The 19,876-nt window shown below is 38.2% G+C and overlaps 1 pseudogene; it reads left to right on the top strand.

Annotated features, from left to right (window-relative positions):
* The first annotated feature begins 3,955 nt into the window (after positions 1-3,955).
* LOC108490865 lies at positions 3,956-4,418 on the top strand (annotated as a pseudogene).
* The last annotated feature ends 15,458 nt before the right edge of the window (positions 4,419-19,876 follow it).

Below are 19,876 nucleotides of genomic sequence, written 5' to 3'. Positions count from 1 at the left end.
AGACAATTATTTGTCATTGATGATTTTGTTCCTAACCAGAAGTGCTGCTCATATGTAAGACTTCAAATCTTGGTCTTCAATATTGTAGTGCTTATCGGTAGCTAAGGGAGACAACCAGCTATTATTCTAAAATGATGGATAAATTTGTTTTCTCCCCCTATCTAGAAGCCTTTGAGAGGGAACTGACACTGATTCTAACCACTCCAACAGCTATTAAAATACCTGAAAGCAAATCCTGAATCTATCACTCTAGAGTCCAGCCTTAGAAGACAAAAGAAAAATGAGGAGGAACCCAGTATAGGGATGCTTTTGGAAGAAATTCCAAAGGACTCTCATATGAACATTTGAAAATTGCCATGTTCTGACTTTTTTTCTAGTTCCCTGTCTAGCACTTATAATGCTGATTATTCTTGCCTCTACTTCTCCTTCATATCTAGTCATGATTCAAGGGCTTCCTTTTCCCCCTAGAGATAAGAGTTATGCAATTTGGGAGTCTTTTTTGATAGGCCCACTGAAGGGGTACCCCAATTGCCTCACCCTGCGTCCCTGTTCAGTGCAGAAGAAGCCAGAGAGGTCTGCATCCCGATTCCCTGCAATTTGGGCAATCTCTTCAGAGGATGGTGTGATAAGAATAGGAGGTAGGAATGGGCTAGGTAATTAGGGTAAAAAGACCCCAAAGGAAAGTATCCAGCTTCTTGGCTAAAAGTCAAAATGTCCTTGGGCCTTTTAGCAACATATTCTGTTCCAAAGACCAAAAATGTCGAAATTATTTGGGAGCTTGTATCTAATCCTTAAAAGATTTTAGGGATACCTCTTCAGAGGGGGCCAATGTTAGAGTAGCCAAAAGCCCCATAAAAATAAATAAAGAAAGAAGAGTACATGAAGTTATCAGAGAAAAGTGATGGGGTGATATGGAAAGAGTCATCATCTCATATGCATGTATGAAATTCTCAATAATTTATTTTTAAAAAGAAAATGCAAATTATAAAATAACAAAATATGCTTTTTCTTATATGAACTTGATATTTTGGAGTTTCATATTCAATGCTTATTGGAGTGTAGGTGAAATTGATTAAAATAAAAATTTATAGAACTGATAAGAGATGAACTCGAACAGATGTGCTTGACACTCCAGTGATCTCATATATAGTATTTCTCTATCCCAGAGAAATGTTTAAACATGGGCACACAGAATCATTTATAAAAATATTTATTACAATATTACTTGTAAAGGCAAAAAAATCAGAAATGTACATATGAGTTAACAAGGAAACAGATTAAATCAGTGTGTTACAACATCCTTACAGAATCATCTTGGTATTCTACTGTGTGTTTATCAGAATAAAAACACTACTAGTGTTCTAGTGTAACGGCAGAATAGGAAAATCTCCAAGGTCTACGGTTTTATGAAGAAATCAAATTTCAGGGAAATCCGTGACAACTTATTCCTCTCAGAGGAAACTCCTATAAAGTCAAAGATTGATTATTATTTGTCCTAAATATAAGAAGATATCTATTAAAAGTCTGGTGGTAAGTTGGAGAGAAGAGAGAGAATTTTTTGTTAAACTTCTACAGTTTTTGTAATTGTAAACAGAATTCATTTTAAAGTAATGAATGAGTCAATAAATGTCCAAACCAAAGTTTGCCAGAAAACAGAAGTAAAAATAAAATTTGAAACTTAATGCTATATTGGAGTGGGAAGAGGCAGACTGGGAAGAAAATGTTTAAGCCCAGTACAGCAAGAGTAAGAAAATAGGAGGCAACAGGAGAGAAGCCAGGGAGAGCAAAAGCAATGTACAGCAAATAAAACTGACATAACTTCACGTGACAACAGCTAAGGGCATAGCATAACAGGAATACCTCTACCTTGAAATGATTGGGAATGAAGGGGAAAGTGGACTAGAGACCCAGCCCTATTCCTTCAGCCTTGCATTATTCATTCTGTTTTAGAATGTCTTTTAACTCACAAAATAATATGATCTTTCATCACTCAGAGTAGAGAGAACCTTGGTCCAATAGCCATGACGACTAAATAAGCAGTTGCCTGTGGTAATGGTAATAGAGTTAATGATACCCCATTGTAGAAGCGGACATGATCAAGACCACAGGACCCTCATCTGGGATCCACCTATACTGTCTCCTCTCTTTACAAGCATTAAGTGATCTTGTGAGATAATAAAGTACACAGAGAGTGGAAGGCTAGCTTGAGATTCCATAATGCAGCTTCCATGAGGCCCCTGATTGATGATGAAGATGGACTTCATGGGGATGCAGCTGTTTGGAGGTCACTCACATTCCTGTAAGTAGCCCATGCTTCTGTCAGTAAGCTCTCACCAAGTAGGAATTTGGTGGTTTGTCATCAGTGCACTATCTAGGGTAAAAAGATATTTGTTTGTATCTTCCCAGCTAAAATGAATTCAAAATCCCCTCTGAATAGACACTGGGAAAGGCAGGCATTGTGCTCAATGTTCAGTGTACATCAAAATGCTAACCCAGTAGAAAGAAGGAGCCATAAGGCACTTTGTTGAGTTAAGCCAAGTTTAGATGCTTCTACAATTCTCCCCTTTATTAGGTACAATAAAGCTTGATTTCTTGGCAAGAGAATCTGAGACAGAAAGTGGTGTGTAGCATAAGTGTAATAAACAAGATACAGTCAAAAATCACCACTGAGCACATGAGCAAGACCTTAGGAAGTAGGTGGGGTCAAGTGAATTTGAGAACATACAAAATATATAATTCTACAATATGTTTATTAAATTATATACACTCACAACTGTAGAATTAAAAGAAATGACTAAACAAACAAAAGTTACTAACAGATAATATTCAATAACAAAGGAAAAATTAAAAATGTTTAAAACAAAAAGTTTAACACTGTAGAATTGAAAATAAGATAATTACTAAATTCTTACACAAGTAAAAACTAATATAGGGATTATTATGGAAACAATGGAGATTGTAAAGAATCATAAAAATCAGAAAGTATAAAAAAGTAGCAAAAATAAAGACTGTACATTTCAACTATGCAGATGTTAGCAGTCTTTCAAGAGAAAAGGGTACATAACATTAAATAAAACAAATCAGTGCTCAAATATGTGTTTGAAAAACATTTCTTATTAATCCTTAAGCATCTCAGTGCACAATATCACCTTCATCTAATAAATATCACCTTCGTCTAATGCAAAGTATCTCTAGCTTTCAATAGAGAGCCCGCAAAGTGTTTAGATTAATGAGTATTGGAGTCGAGCATAGAATCTGATGGCTTGAGTTGAACAATTTTATAAATCTGAATTTACATGCTTCAAAAAATTGTTTTTAATTACATTCAAGATAAGTCTACTTTCTTGGTTTCTAGCATGGCAGAACAAAAAACATCATTTGCTAAATGACAGAGACTACAGTGAAGTGAAGAGAAGGAAAGTATAAGCAATCATAAGAAAGATTCTTTGCAGCTTTAATCCTCCCTCTCTCTCTCTCTTGCTTGCTCGCTCACTCTCCCCCCACCCCCCTTTTTCCTTATTTTGGCACAGGACTGAACAAAAATACAACAGTAACAAGAGAAATATACCAGTAATAGTTCACGTAAGACATTCAAGAGAATGTATACAATGGAGATAAGCTGCTGTGATTTCTGATTGGCTGCCACAATATGACCAGCAACCGCAAGCTCCCACCAGTGTGGACTGAGCTGTTCCTGCACCAGGCCTTCTCCTCCATGGTGAAAGCCCTAAAACTATGCACTAAAATAAAACTTTATTCTATTAAGCTGTTACTCTAAAGTATTTGGTCACAGTGACTATAAAAGTAATAAAGAAGTAAAGGTTGTTGTTAAAATAAACCTGGCCATGAGGTTCTTATGCCTCTGGAACTCATTTGTGGGAGGAATGTGAAATCGTTTGGAAGTGTTTCCTGGGGAAGCCCTAGAAAGCTTCAAGTGGAGCTTAAAGTGCCACTCTGGTGGGAGTTTGGAAAACTGGAATGTTGATTTGTTTGAAAATAAGAAGGAAAAAAAAACACAGACAGTAAAGGCCTGACTCACGAGGTGTTAAGAGTGAAACAAATATTCAGTCAGGCTCTAATCCAGATCATGGGCACGAGTCATGTGCAGTCCATCAAGCTGGCCAGGGTGACCAAAGTGCTGGGTAGGACCGGATTGCAGGGACAGTGCATGCAGGTATGAGTAGAATTTATGGACAACACCAGGTGCTCCATCATCTGCAATGTGAAAGGCACTGTGTGGGAGGGTGATGGGTTCACCCTCTTGGAGTCAGAAAGAGAGGCTCAGAGGCTGCACTAAACATGGCTATTGGGTCTGTGGATGGCCACCATTTGGCCCATGAGATGACTTCCCACTTTAAATAAACTGTATTGTATATTAAAGAAAAAAAAATTAAGTCAGGAACTGAGCTGCAGGTAATTTGTGTTATATTCTGAAAAGCAATCTACCAATATTTTGAAAATCTGAGAGAGTTTGAAGGAAAAAAAAATAAATTCATTTAGGAGAAAATAATTTAAGACAGCATAGCATCGTGTTATGTCATGGGTACTGCTTACTGTCAGGTTTGCACCAAGAAGGAGTGAAAGGCAAAGCACAGGGACACAAATAACATGCAGTTGGAGAGCACAGGTATATTTAAAACCTTAGACAAGTTGATGTTGAAAAAGCAGTTGTAATTGTTAGATGAGTTGGTGTTATCAAATATGAACTAAACAGGTTGCACCAGGACAATATGAAAGACCCTGCCCGTGGAAGGCTCTAGGGTATGAAAATGAATTTTATTTCAAAAGAAAGTGTTCCCTCAGGGCTTCTGTTGGCAATCCTTGCCTAAGGAAGGGTTTTCCCAAGTTTAGCCCCACAGTACTCAAAGACTGCTGCTGCCATGATACATTTGAGCTAGGAGCAGAACTTGGCATAATCCATGTAGTACTACTTTATAGGCAGGCACCATGCAAGAATGACCAGGTCATGGAGATTTGCATCAATTCCAGAAGAAAAACTGACTGAGCCAGGCAAGGATTTGAAGGGTTAGAGACACTGTATGCAGCTCCTCAGGTGAACTGTGCTTGAAGCTTCTCAGCTGAAGCCCAAGCCTCAATGGAGATCTCAAAATGTTGAGAATGCCAAGATGGGGAACATATGCAGGTACCGAGTGGAGTTGATCCGAGACTGAGGTCAAGCGAGTATTCTAGAGAAAACAGAGCCATAGAGGCAGGGTTAGGCAAGCCTGGTAGAGCGCCCATGCTTCCATCACATGCCCCAGATGTTAGACATAGCAGCCCAGGAAATATATTGGTGTGGTTGGTGTTGTTGTTGTTGTTTTCTCCAGTGGTCTTTTTGTTACTTGCTATCCTTCCATTTCTCCTTTATTGAATAGAAATGTTTACTCTGTACCATTGTACACTGGAAAAATCCCATTTGTGTGTGTGTGTGTTTTTTTTTTTAATGGGCTCAGAATTAAAAGACTGCCTTGAGTCTTAGAAAAGACTTTGAACTTTGGACTTCTGAATAGTAATGGAAATATAAGACTAAAGAGACTCCTGAGGCTAGACTTAAAGCTGGCCACTGAGGGCAAGTCTTCTGTCCACCGCTGTGTCTTTCCCAAAAGCTCTGGTTCCGGGTGGTGCACCACAATGTGACCAGCCTCATCACACTCCCACTGACAGAGGTTGAGTTGCTTTTGCTGCTATGCCTTCCCTGCCATGATGGACTAAAATGTCCTGAAAGGCCAAAATAAACTCTTTCTCACTTGTTTCTGTCTGATATTTGGTCACAGTGACAAGAAAAATAACTAATACAACATGTTTATGGGATAAAATGAGGTATTCCTATAATATACCTAGCATGTAATCATCAAATTATGCTAATTAGCTTATCTGTCACACAAAACATTTATCATTTCTCTGTAGTAACAATAGTCAAAATCCTGTGCTCCGCTATCTTGAATTATATGCTAACTTATCATTATCTATAGTTACTTTTCTGTGCATTTTAACTCTTAAACATATTCTTTCTCTGTCTCTGTAACTTCATTAAGGAACTTGTATTTGAGTTCATTCATTCTTTTTTATTCTGATGCATGAAAGTACCACTGCTGTTATGTCTTTCCATATTGCTGAACATTTCAGTCGTTTCTATTCTAAGATGGTTAAGGTGACAAAGCATGTGTACACATCATTTAAAAGGGAAGAAAACCTTATTTCTGTAACTTTGTCCCAATGTAGCCATTTATTTTCCTGAAAATATTTTCTTTCAATGCTTTTTGGGAATTATTGTAAATAAAATCTAGCCTTTTTCTTCTCTTGTTCGAAAAACTTTAGAGACTTTTCAAAAATCAACATTGAAATGAGTGAAATAATTATAGCTTTCTAGAAATGCATGCCTGTATTCAACATGTATGTTATTATTTTCTTTTTTGTTTTTTGATTCTTTTAAAATTTCACACAATATATTTTGAGCATACTCAGACCCCCCTCCTCCAGCTCCACTTCCACCCGAGACTCCCAGATTTCATGTCTTATGTTATTATTTTTCTTTATAAAAGGCCAATTGAATCTAATTTGTGTTCCTTAAATGCTCATGGGTGCAGGACCACTCCTTGAGGTCTGGTCAACCTACCAGGCACCACACCCTTAAAGAAAACTAACTCTCCCTCTCCCAGAAGCTATCAATTGCCTATAGATCCTAAGCTAGGCTGAGACTTCTTGCCCACCTCCCTCATCTATGCCCAACCCAGACAAAAAATGTCTATGGTATTTATCCTTCAAAAAATTTTCAGTTAAAATGAAAGATAGTGACTCAGTTTTTTTTTTTTGTTTGTTTGTTTCTTGATATTTATCCTTCATAAGAACTGCAGCAAGGAACACTTAAAATATAGAGAACAAATACCACATACCTGGATAAAGATAGTAAAGCAATTTCACATGCCTCTAAGTGGTACACAGGTTACTGTGAGCCCTGCCCTTATAGTACATTTTTTTCCTAAGTATTGACTTGGGAATTGGCCTTATATGTCTGCAATAGATATGAAGTAGTCCAGATTCTGAAAATAAGTATACAACATTAGTGTCTCTATTCTGTATTATTCACACACTAACACTACTAGCTATCCATTTAGATGCCCCTAAAGCATTTGCATATATATATATATGGGAAGTTCATCCACAGACATTAGAAGAAAAAGGCAGGAGAGAAAGAAGGAGGAAAGGAAGGGAGGGAAGAAAGCAGTAAGGGAGGCAGGGTGAGATAAAAGAAGGAAAGGTTGGAGGAAGGTGGGGGGAGACATTCTAAATTGCTATGATTTGAGTATTTCCCTCTAAAATTAACATTGAAACCTATTAAAATGATGGCATTAGAATACAAGACCTTTGGGAAGTGATTAGGTCATGACGGCTTCCCTCTTGTGAATGAGATTGATATCCTTCTGAAAGAGGCCTGGAGCAGTTTCCACTTTTCATCTACAACGTGAGAACACATCAAGAAGGAACTATTCCTGGGAAATGAACCTTTTCCAGGTGGTAAATCTGCTGGCACTTTCACTTAAAGTTTTCAGACTCCAAGATTTTGAGAATAATTTCATAGATGTATACAATATATCTTGGTCATATCCACTCAAATCTCCTCTCCTATTCTACCCAACTCCCCCAATAATTCCCCTTCAGGTTTCATGTCTTTTTCCTCTTTGTTTGTAACCTGTTGAGACTAGTTAGTGCTTCCTGAATGTGCATGGGTGTGGGACCATCCACTAGAGCATGGGCAACCTCTCAGAAGCCACAACCCAAGAGAAAAACAGTTCACCCTCCTTCAGAAGCCATCACATACCAGCAGCTCCTCAACTAGTAAAGGAACCTCTAGAGTTCCTCCCCCATCCATGTTGGAATGATGAATGAATTTAGCTTATGCAGGTAACCGTAGCTACTATCAGTTCATGAATGCAATGTCCTGTTATGTCCAAAAGACATGATTTCACAGCATTTTCCCCAGTTTTTCCAGTTCTTACATTCTTTCTTTCTTCTTTCTTGATGTTCCTTGAGTCAGACAGTGGTGTGCAGTGATGATATAAATGTCCCATTTATGGCTAAGAATTCAACAGTCACTTATTCTCAGGAATCTGACCACATAACTGAAACTCTTAAAAGACTAGCCATGAGCTGGAACTGTGGTCCCCTCCCATGAACCTGGAGCTGAGGTGCCCCTGTGAGCTAGACTTGAGATCCCATCTCATTAGCCAGAGTTGTGATCCCTTCCTGTGAGCTGGAGTTGTGATCCTCTCCCATGAACCTGGAACCCTGGTCCCTTCCTATGGACCTGGAGCTATGACCCTCTCTTGTCAGTTTGGAGTTGTGATCCCCTCCTGTGAACCTGGAGCTGTGATCTCCTATGATCTGGGACTGTGGTCCCCTCCTATGAACTGAGGTCCCCTACTGTGATTCTGGGTTGTGGTCCACTTTTGTGAATCCAAAGTCATGATCTCCTCCTATGAATCTGAAGCTGCAGTCCCTTCCTGTGAGCTGGAGCTGTAGTCAGGTCCTGGGCATTGGAGCAGTACTCCCTCCCAACACCTTCCCCCCACCCCCAGTTAGAATTAAGATCTTCTCCAGTGAACTTGAACTATGGTTCCCCTCCTGTGAGCTTGAGCTGTGGTCCCCTCCCATGAGCTGGAGCTGTAGTCTCTTCACATGAAGAGCCCTACTGTGAACCTCAGTTCCACCTTCTTCTGGCAGTAGGCTGATTGTGAAACAGAGTAGAGCATGAAGGCCTCCTGATGTTGGCCAGCAATTTCAGTCTTTTCTGAATGACTCCATTCCCCACAGCCTCCCCTGAGGTCCCAGGTTGTGCATAGCAGAGACTTTGTTTCTTATGCTGGGTAAAGGGGAGGCCTCTGTTATTTGCAGATTCTGGTCTTGGGAGGACTGATTCTCTGGAATGGACCTCCCACCCCCCCTGAGGGCCAGCTGTGGTCCTCACTCCATATGTGGTCCTGGCTATTCAGGCCTTGATGTTGGACTTCTCCCATTACCAGGCACCAATAGGTTTTCAATTATTTTTCTATTAATCTTCTACAGCCCTAGTATGCCTTCACCTATACCATAATTGAACTTACAGAAATAAAAATCACAGACTGGAAGTTAGAAAAAAAAAAAAAAAAAAAGGAAGAAAGGAAGAAAGAAAGAAGAAAGAAAGAGAGAGAGAGGAAGAAAAAGCTGTGGTAACTAAACTAAACTGATTTAATTCTTGAACTAAAAAATGTAATTATAGAATGTAAATTCAAAATTCTATATGTCCACTACAATTTTTGAATAGTTTATTGAGAAAACTCTATTACTAACCTTTAACAATAATGGGAAATTTGTCACTGTTCCTATCATGTGAGTTTGCCATTCACTCCCTTTCCAAATTCTTCAAATTATACAGTTTTTCAATAGAATCATGTTACTTCTGTTTAAAATATTTTTTGTTTATTATTTTTATTTTATGTGTATGAGTGTACTGCATGCATGTATGTGAGTCCACCCGTGTCATGCAATGCCGCAGAGGTCAGAAAAGGGCGTCAGATTCCCCTGGAACTGGACTTAAGGATGGTTTGTAGCCACCATGTGGGTGCTGGGAATCGAACCCAGGTCCTCTGCAAGAGCAGTCAATGCTCTTAACCGCTGAGCCATCTCTCCAGCCCCATGAATCATGTTACTTCTTAAAGAAAGAAGTAGAAGAAAAAAAAAAAGTTCTACATGTCTTTTTCCTCTGGCTAAACTTTATCTATTGATAAAGGGTAAAGAGTTGGGGGTCAAACCTACTGTTCACATGCTAAATTGCTGCATAACAGAAGGATCTAGAATAGAAATAAAGGTGGGAAGCTGGCAAAAAGCACAGTGAAAGCAAACAAGACCCCACAGAAGAAAATCTTATTCACATTGTCCTATATCTTAGAAGTTCTAATTTCACTGTTTGCTTTGCTTGGTAACTTGGTCCTTTTGTGATACAGAAATTAAACATTACTCCTTCAGAAAATTGCTGGCTACTCCTCTCTAAGGACTACTGAGTGGGCATGTTACAGAGATCTTTAAAAACATTCAAATCTGTTTGGGGTAGATATCAACTTAGAGTCAACAAAGAACCTTAAAGTTCTTTAAAAAGTCTTGTAAAATATAAAAGAAAAAATATCAATTAGTTTTTATCCCTCTATTTCGAAAGAGAAAACTACCTAAAACTATGTCCTCATAAACATTCCTGTAAAGCTTGAGGAACTGCAGTCAGTGACTTCACTAAAATAAACTCCATTTATTCTTAAAATAACTTTTGTAAAGTCAGTGTTCTTTTGTCAGATGCATTCCTTTTTCATTTTGTCCATAACTTTTTGTCTAACATTCATGTTGCACAGCTTAAAGAATGTAAAGTTCGATCACTTCATCCCTACACTTAAGAAGCTGGGACATTTTGTTGAAGAATAAGCTGTCCAAGAAAGCAGCTGTGATGCAGGGCGTGATAGTGGCCAGATAAAAATAAGAGGCAACTTCAAGTGAAACGGAAGGAAGTGGAAAGCATCCTATAGTGTGAGGAGGGAAAAGATTTTGTTTTCATAGAATGATATCCCTGTGTTGGGTCTTGGGGAATACATAGGATTTCTACTGTGGTGGATAAAAAGCTGAGGAATTCTAAGTGAAATAGATGGTGCAACAAAAAGAGCAAATATCAAAAAGCACAGGAGATATTTGGGGGAAACTACATGAAGAACAGGTGGCTGTATGTTAAGTGATAGAATGATGATACTGAGAATCAAATGATGGAATTCCAGGATTTTCCCAGGGCCTTTTTGCTCACACCAGATTTCAGGACACCCTTTTATGCATATAAGAATTGCACCACACTTTAATCCCAATACTCAGGAGCAAAGGAAGGCAAATATTTGTACCATTGAGGCCAGCTTGGTCTGCCAGCAGAAGCTAGAACCTGTCTCAAAAAAAGAGAAAGAAAGAAAAAAGAAAGAAAGAAAGAAAGAAAGAAAGAAAGAAAGAAAGAAAGAAAAAAGAAAAGCCTTCTATCGAAATCATATAAAATTTAGGCCTGAGACCCAACTTAACCTTCTATTTAGCAGAATTGAAAAACTGAATTTCAGGGAAGCTAAAGGTTTAGCCAAATTCATACAGCTAAGTATTAAGACCAGCATTGGAGTTTATTATTCCAGTTTTGGAAGAACAATATTTCTCTCTCTCTTAAACACCGTATCTACAGCCTGTGCATCACACTTTCTCTATTCATAGCAAGGTATATATTGGCCCACAAGATGATCCAAGTTGCCTGAAGCCAGGCAATAGGTAGCATCTCTGCATCTCTATGGGATGCTAACTGGTTCACAGGGAGACCCAGCCTCTCTGTTGACCTCACCAGCAGCTTCTAACCAACTCCTGGCCTCCTTCTTTATTAGCTAAGAGAGTGGAAACAAACTGTCATCAAGAAAAGGAATTCAAGAAAATTATCAAAAGTACTTGAGATGCATCAAACATAACTTTTTTGATTTGACTCCCTCTAGAGTATGTTTAAGGAAAGGACTTCACCAATAAACTTTCTGTATATAGTGTTAAAGTAGGAAGGTTGTGATTTAAAAGTACCCCTCCCCCAAATAACCTTTACCAGAAACACAAGCAAAACAATTCAGCCCTTCTTAATAGATAGAGCTCAAATGATTCAAATGTCCATCTCATGCACATACTAGAATCAGCATCAGAGATCTCTGATGTAATGTCATTAATGACTGCCTGTATGATTTAAAGTATTAAAACTCTAAATTCATACCAATAGTTTTAGCATGAGGCAGCCAGTTTGTGTTATCAGCTCATATTTAGTAAATGCTATCAAATCAGATAAACCTATCATCATGAAGGATTTATTTCTACAATTTAAAATACAGTAAGCCAGTTCTATGAGATTTAGTTCACATTCATAATGCACACATATTCATTTGTAAATATGTAAATGTTAAGCTGTCCTTTCTAGCAAGATATGCATATGTTGGTTCCATATTGCAAAAGAATACAAAACAAGGACTTGCTTAATTCTCACAAATTTTAACACTTAAATAGGTTTAAAAGAGTTCATTCATTTGCTTTGCTTGTTAAATCTCAGTAGACTTGTTGGATGTAAAAATTTTTCTCAATACTCATAGAAGCCAGGCAAGATGGCACATGCCTTTAGTCCCAATACTTAGGAGGCAGAAGGCAGATCCTACATAGGGAGTTCCAGACCAGCCAGGGCTATATAGTAAGACCCTGTCTAAAAAAAGAAGAGGAAGAGAGGAGGGGAAAGAGGAGGAAGAAGGGAGGGGAGGAGAAAAGAAAAAAAGCAGAGAACTAACACTCATGTCTAATTAGTAAAATGTGTTCAAGTATGTTGGATAATTTTCACCTTCCCATTATATCAGGGAACCTATAAATATATATGCATATATAATATTTTATCTATAGATATTCTTATGTATATAGAGTAGTGAGTTCTTTTTGATGAATTTTATCATATGTTAATAGACCCTATTACAGCTATTTTAGTGCAGACAATCCCCAATTTTTTTTACATAAAGAAATTATTAAATAATAGGAGAAAAAACATAAAACCTAGTGTGAATAATAACATTCATTTGAATTTATTCAAGAATTATTTTGTTCTGTGAAAAAAAAAAGCAACATTTAATTTTTGGCCAAATGATATCTTATGTCATTTTTTCTCAGTAATGTTCTTCCCAGTAAAAGTTCTTGTTAGACTTTGGGTCCTTGGCTATTAGTTGCTTACTGGAATACTTTGGCTTGTCTACTAATATTAATAATTAACTTGATTGATTAATGTACATTAAAGAGGTAGAGCAAAGTCACGCTGGTGGGAAACTGTAACAGATTGGTTATTTATTTGAACACTATGGTGGATTAGGAATTCATTTTGACCCCTTTGAGTATTGCAAGGAAGATAATTGCCCATCTTCTGCAGAACTGAGGGAGGAAAAAAAAAAACTTTCAGCAAGATGCAGTGATTAATCCTTATAATATTGTATTACACAGTCTTGTGATGTTTCCTGATATCAATAGACCATCTCCCATTCCACAGCCTGGACTCACTTGATTCTCTGTTTATTTAGCTGACACTTTTTGAAAGGCGGGGGCTTCTTATCCTTTTGAGTCACACACTGAGTCTGGGAGCCTCAGCACTGACACTTTTAGCACCTCATTAATTACTAACTGTAGCAAAGTCCTGCTGTTTTGCAACTCCCCTGCCTTTGTTGAGAAATCACAAGCCCTTGCTAGAAGGAGAGAGAAGAGAAAGAGTTATCAACCATATGTTCGGTCTGGGTGCTCCTTACAAAGGCTAATTATCTTAGGGTCTTGTAATTTCTCTAGATATGCAAGTTAGATAAGATAACTCCTTGTAGCTCTGAGGTTCCTTTAGTTAAGGACTTTTAGTAAATCCTGGAAGCACTGTTTTCTCCTTTTAAATTTGCTTTCAACTAACTAATATTCAGATGAGTTAAGTAACTATCAAAGTTACCAGAGAACTGGACATGAACTGGTCTCCATGGGCACCTTTTTTGAAGGAGAACGCAAAGCATAATATCCGTAGGCAGAACAGCATTCAAAACTTATTTAGCACCTCCTGTCCAAATCTTCCATTTGTTCTCAATCTGTGCTCTCATCATTGCTGTTTACCCTTAGGAAGCCCTGACCTCCTCCCCACAGAAAATGAATAAATACACCCTCCAGAAGCTGTATTCTATAATGTTTTCTATCTGTAGCACCTAGCAAAGTGTTTTACATATTTTGGGTGTGTGGATATTTAATGTATGTGGTATTTCTTCTCTTAGAAAATAATAATGAAATTACAAATAATTCTATTAATCAATATTTAGTCTTGAACAAATTCCTTAACAAGAACAAAATTTTATGAAGAATTACCTGTCAAGCCAACTGCGTATATATACTGTGACAAAGGGTAGAAATATTGAACAAATACAGTAAGTAAAATTCCTACTAGTTTTAAAAGTGTGTTGCTCTCTTTTGGGTCACATAAACTATATATTCTTTCTTTCTTTGTTTTGTTTGAGAGATGGTCTCCCTTAGTCCTGGCTAGCCTGGAGCTCACTATGTCAGACTAACTGACTTCCTTCTCACAGAGATTCGCCTGCCTCGGTGTTCAGAGTCTGGGATTAAAGGTGTGCACCACCACTCCAGGCCTGATATATTCTTGAAATGACACTGACAGTCAATCATTCTGATGAATTCTATCCCACACCAAGGCTGATTATCATATCTGAAATGCACCTTCTAGCAGTCCATTCCCAAACAAGGAGATTGAGTTGTTGAGATTCATTAGTGGAACTAGGTGTAGCAAAGCTCTTGATAATGACATGAATTTAGATTGCTTGGGGCCCTACCTCCTACTCTGCTCCTTCCTATCAGATATCTTGGGGTCTTTATCTCATCCCACATTCTCTCCTTTGCATATTTTCCTCTTTGCCTTTTGTCACCTGATGAAGGTTGTAAGCACACAGACAAAAAAACAGTCCCCCTTCAAGGTCACCAGATAGAAGCAATTGGAGATGGAAGCTAAATATACAGACAGCAGTTTTCCCTGGAAATTCTCATTTGGGGTTCAGTGAATCCCCCAACCTAGAATCGGAAATCTTTTAACCAGGGATTTAAGTGACTCTTGATACTTTGGGAATGTGCAGAGCAGTGAGTTTCAACCTTGGGGACACACCAGGATCTCCTAGGGAGAGTTTAAATCATGCAGACACACATTCACCATTCACCACCTCTGATTTAATTGTGTTGGAACAGAGCCCATTCACCAGTGTTTTTACATGCTCTTGGATGATAATATAGCGGGATGCAGCTTCTTTAACCTTAAAACACAAACAAATCACCTGGGGAAAAGGGTTAAAATGGCTGAGTAGAATGTGATTCAGCCCAAGGTAGTCTGAGAGTCTGCATCTCTAATAAGTTTCCAGTTGTTATTGGTGCTGCTCTGAGGACCATCTATAAAAGCTATTAAACGGAGTATTTGGGAATGAAGCCAGAGCTGAAGTCACTTTCTCCTTTCTCATCTTCCTTCCCTTCAACACACACACTTATACGCAACACACACTTTATAAGTTTTAGAATCTGGTGATGATAAGATACACAGCCTAAAAGAGAAAGTTGAAAATAACCTGCAAACCTATCTGGTAATTACAGCAGTATGCCACAGCAGCTTGCAAGGTGCCTGGGATATGAGCACTCAGGAACTGCTGAGCATTCTATGGGTCCTACACAGAGAGTGGCTGTTCAGTTGATGTTGAGACAGGAGGAATTGCTGTTTACATTTTCCATGGAAGAATAATACATTCAAAATATCTAAACTGACCTTTCCCAAAATTACCATCAGATTGTCTTAACTTGGTTCAAAACCTGATTTACCATTCAAGGCTTCAGAGATGGGTACCTTTGTTGCTTTGACTTCATTCTGCTCATTTTTCTATAGTTAAAAAGTACCCTTGATACAGAAGAACGTATTTATCGTAATACATTTCTTTATGACTTCATGAAAAAGCTATGAGCTTCAAAAGCCTGTGACCATTTCTTTGGTGTCATTCACACTGTTTTTAATACCTTTGTGTCTACTAAGTCAGCACACAGCTTGCTCAGTGGTTGGCAGTGCAGAAGTAGAATCCAAGTAACTTTTATTCATTATAGTAATTTAAAAATAAATGAAGAAATTTAGCAATACAAAAATAAATAATATATAAACACAATGCTTTATCTGAGTAGGCTGTTTTTTTCATTAAGTACAACTGAAAAATAAAAAGCAGGACCATTTTGTACAGCAAATTCATATGGAGTTCTTTAGTTATAAACACAAATATGTACTTCAGTTACCAACGTAAATGTATAACTATTGCCTTCTTTCAATTATATTCAGAATTCACCTGACTGTAAACTTTGCAAATAAGGAAGCTGTAAAAATCAGTAAAGGCTGGACATAGGGACACATGACTTAGTCCCAGCACTCAAGAGGCAGAGGCAGCTGGATCTCTGTGATATCGAGGCCAGACTGGTCTACATAGTGAGTGCCAGGCCAACTGGGGCTAGAGAGAGACCCTGCTGTCTCAGAAGGGCCCCCAAAAGGTAAAAAATTAGTAAAAAGAATTAAAGTGTTTAATTCAGGAAAACTAACAACTTCATAATGGTTTTAAAGGTTTGAAGGTTTGAACTTCAGGGTTTGTGTTCTTAGTTGAAGGAAAATGGGGACCAAGGACAAAGTCAAAAGTAGCTATGTACTAAAGGAATGCTAAAGAAATGGGAATGAACTACTGAGTACACTCTCCTCACACACCAAGGATATGGAATAAGGACATAAACTTATAAAGTAGACTAGGTATACTCTGAATACAAAACATTGACTGTCTGGGGCTAGAGAGATGGCTCAGTGGTTAAGAACAATGGCTGCTCTTCCAGAGGACCCAGGTTTGATTGCCAGTGGCTAACATTGTGGCAAGCAACCATCCATAACTCTAGCTTCAGGGGAATCTGACCCCCTCTTCTGACCTCTGAAGACATTGAACAACATGGGCTCACTTACATTCATGCAGCAGGCAGACTCAGATAAATGAAGCATTGAGTTTGTGTATTGGTTTTTTTGTTTGTTTTTAGGATTTATTTTATTTTTTTATGAATGTGCATGTGTGCATGTGTGTGCAGTGCCTGCTAAGGCCAGAAGTGGATATCAGATCCCCTTGGGGCTGGAGTTAGAGTGTTTGGGAGTCTCCTGACATGGGTGCTAAATAAAACTCAGGTCCTCTGGAAAGCTGTAAGAGCTCTTAAGTACTGAGCCATCTTTCCAGTCCCTAACTGTTTTATTCTTAAAAGATTTTAAAAGAGAATCAAAGAGGCCTTTCTCCCCCAAAAAATAATAATAATAAAAAGAAGAAGAAGAAAGAGCACTTGAGAGGCAGAGGCAGGTGGATCTCAGAGTTCTAAGCCAGCTGGGATGATAGGGAGACCTTGTCTCATAAAAGACCGAAAAAAAAAAGTCTTTGTAAACACTTATACTTTGGTCTCTCAAATGTTCCCCCAGGTCCAGGTAGCAAGAAGCATGCTTCCTCTTGTCTTCCAGTTCCCATGAATTGGCAGGGACTGCACAGGGCATCTATGCAAAGGTTTAATAAGACCCTCAGGACTTGGTGATATATAGTCCCAAGAGTGTATTAATGTAATTGGTTAATTCTTGCAAAGGTGGGTGTGGCATCAGATTGAAATAGTTATCAAATGGGAAAGATTAGCTCAAATTATCTCTCAAGGACTTTTCAAACTCCCCCAAACCCATGAATCTCAATGTACATTTGTTACCAAAGGATGTTATAGGGACTTTAAGAGGTGGGACCTAGTGGGAGATCCTTAGATCATTGTTGTGCTGCATTTGGAAGAGATTAAGGTAATCTTCCCAGAACTCCTTAATTCTCTCAACATTAAGAAGGAGTTTTTATAAGACAAAACTTAGTCCTCAAATCACTCCCAGGCAAGGCTGACTCTCCCTTTGGCATGTTCCTGCTGTGAGTCAAGGTGATATTGTGAGTCAAACCTCTCTTCTTTGTAAAATTAGCCTGTCTCAGGTATTTCATTACAATGAAATGAGCACTAACTTGAAGACTACAGAAAATCATTCTTTAGCAATTGGCAAGAAAGATGGCTGTATTGGCAGAAGTCTATAATCTCAGTACTTGGTGCAGAAATGAGTGGAGGCAGAAGAATTAGGAGTTCACAGCCAGTCTCGGCTACATGAGACTGTGCCTCAAAACATCACAACAACAACAAACAAAATCAATAGCAAAACCAAAAAATAGACATGAAAGAAAATAGACTACTTAACTTTTAAGTGCAGAGTACTTTAGGAACAGTTAATGTATTTAATTAAGTGGATTCAGCTGCTCCATCTTGCCCAAGGTTTTGGGAATCTATTGAATCCAAGTCATTCTTGCCTATTGTCAATGTAATATATTGAATTTACCCTGTAAAATATTCATTATTGCCCAGTTTAGTATTTTGATGGGCATTTTCTCATTTTTAGTCTTATGTATACCACTTCTACATGTGTTGGTTTACATTTGCTGGGGACTGTTCTAAATGAGAGACTCAAAATCTGAAGAAGGAATGCTCAGCAGCTCAGTGACTACACCACTGTATTTCTCACCTATGTTCTTCATCCCACACAGATCAGAAGAGGTGGGGAATGAGAGTCTGCTCACTCTACCCTCTCAGGGACCTCATCTGGTAAAGGCTTCATTTTGTGTGTGTTTACCTGATCACCACAACACTAAAAACAGTGTGGTGAATAAAATCCTGGCTCTTCATGCTTTTATTTTAAAGTAAGAAACATTATTTTGATTTTCAATGCCTTCTAATTTATATCCTATGCCTAAGAAAGTGGTGGGAAACATAAATTGTACTTGTGCCCAGAGCACAGTGCTCTGTGCTCACCAGCTCTGTGGCTGTCCAGAATGCTCTATAGAAGCCAGTGTAAAAAAACTGCAGCAATTTCCACCAACACAGGGAAAAATCTCAGTTCACCTTCTGGCCTTTGATTACAAGTTCCTTGTGGGCATAATAATTCCATTGATCCCTGAGAAAACAGACAGTCAAAAGACTCTGGTCGGATTTCTTTTGTTATTTTGATTTTTTAATAATTTTTATTTGTTTATTAATTTATTTTTATTTTATGTGTATGAGTGTTTTGCCTGTGTGTATGTAAGTGTACCATGTGCATGCAATGCCCTCAGAAGCCAGAAGTAGGAGTTGAATTCCCTGTAACTAGAGTTAGGAACGGTTTTTAACTGCCGCATGGGAACTGGAACTGAATCTGGGTCCTCTGGAAGAGCAACCAGTGCTCTTAAGCACTGAGCCATCTCTCCAGCCCCTGGTTGAACTTCTTTGCCCTATAATCCCACTCTCTCTTTCCAGTTCCAGAAAGATTCTCTACTTCTGTTTTCCTCTGACAAGGATGTTGTATAAATTCCTGATTCCTCACTTTGGGTTTCAATGAATGAAGCTGTATATTTAGACCCACAACTTAGCACATATATATCTATATGCATGCATATATATATATATATATATATATATAGTCACAGTAATGAAATTCTTCATACGGTCCTGCAAAAGCAACATGTAACCCTTAAGTAAGGGGGTAAATCTAAATCTACTAGTTTTCTTTTCTCTTTTCCTAAATCTTTTAAGTAATTCTATAAAATGACTGTTCCTTATTTCACTAAATCTCAGGGTTATGGAATTCAAACTACATATTTTGGTGCAAAAATTTATGAGTTCTGTCATCGTCTTTTAGTAGACAAAAGGAAGTCCTCCTGGCACTAAGGCATTTACACTGGGGCTCTTTTCCTTGAGGAGTCCTCTCTGTTGCATTTACAAACCTAGCCCTTGAGACAAGAAGGGAAGAAAAATCACAGTTCAAATTTATCATTCTATGGGGATAGTCTTACAACGTCCTCTAAGATGAAAATGCCCCAAAGTTTTTTTATCTTTGAGTTCCAAACCATAATTTCTTTTACTTGTGAGCCTAAAACTCAAAATGGGCAGAGTGGAACTCTTCTTTCATGTTCTATGGCACCAAACCTAGAATTGAAACTCAATCCAGAGCAAGAAGTAATGCAGAACCTCAGTGCTTTCTGCAGGTGGTCAGAAAGGGTACACAGGAAACCACAACTTTGCTTTCTTCTTTCTGCTCAGCGTCAAATTTTGTTGCTGATCAAAAAATTTGAAAATTTGACTTTCTGTAGAGGTCAGTAACTTTTCATTAACTCTGTGGTGTAAAAAGGATAACCAACAATTCTTTTCAGCTCTTCCTATTAAA

Source organism: Nannospalax galili, unplaced genomic scaffold (genome assembly GCF_000622305.1).
Source record: "Nannospalax galili isolate Female #2095 unplaced genomic scaffold, S.galili_v1.0 scaffold831, whole genome shotgun sequence".
Lineage (NCBI taxonomy): Eukaryota > Metazoa > Chordata > Mammalia > Rodentia > Spalacidae > Nannospalax > Nannospalax galili.
This window is presented reverse-complemented; position numbering and strand designations above follow the sequence as displayed.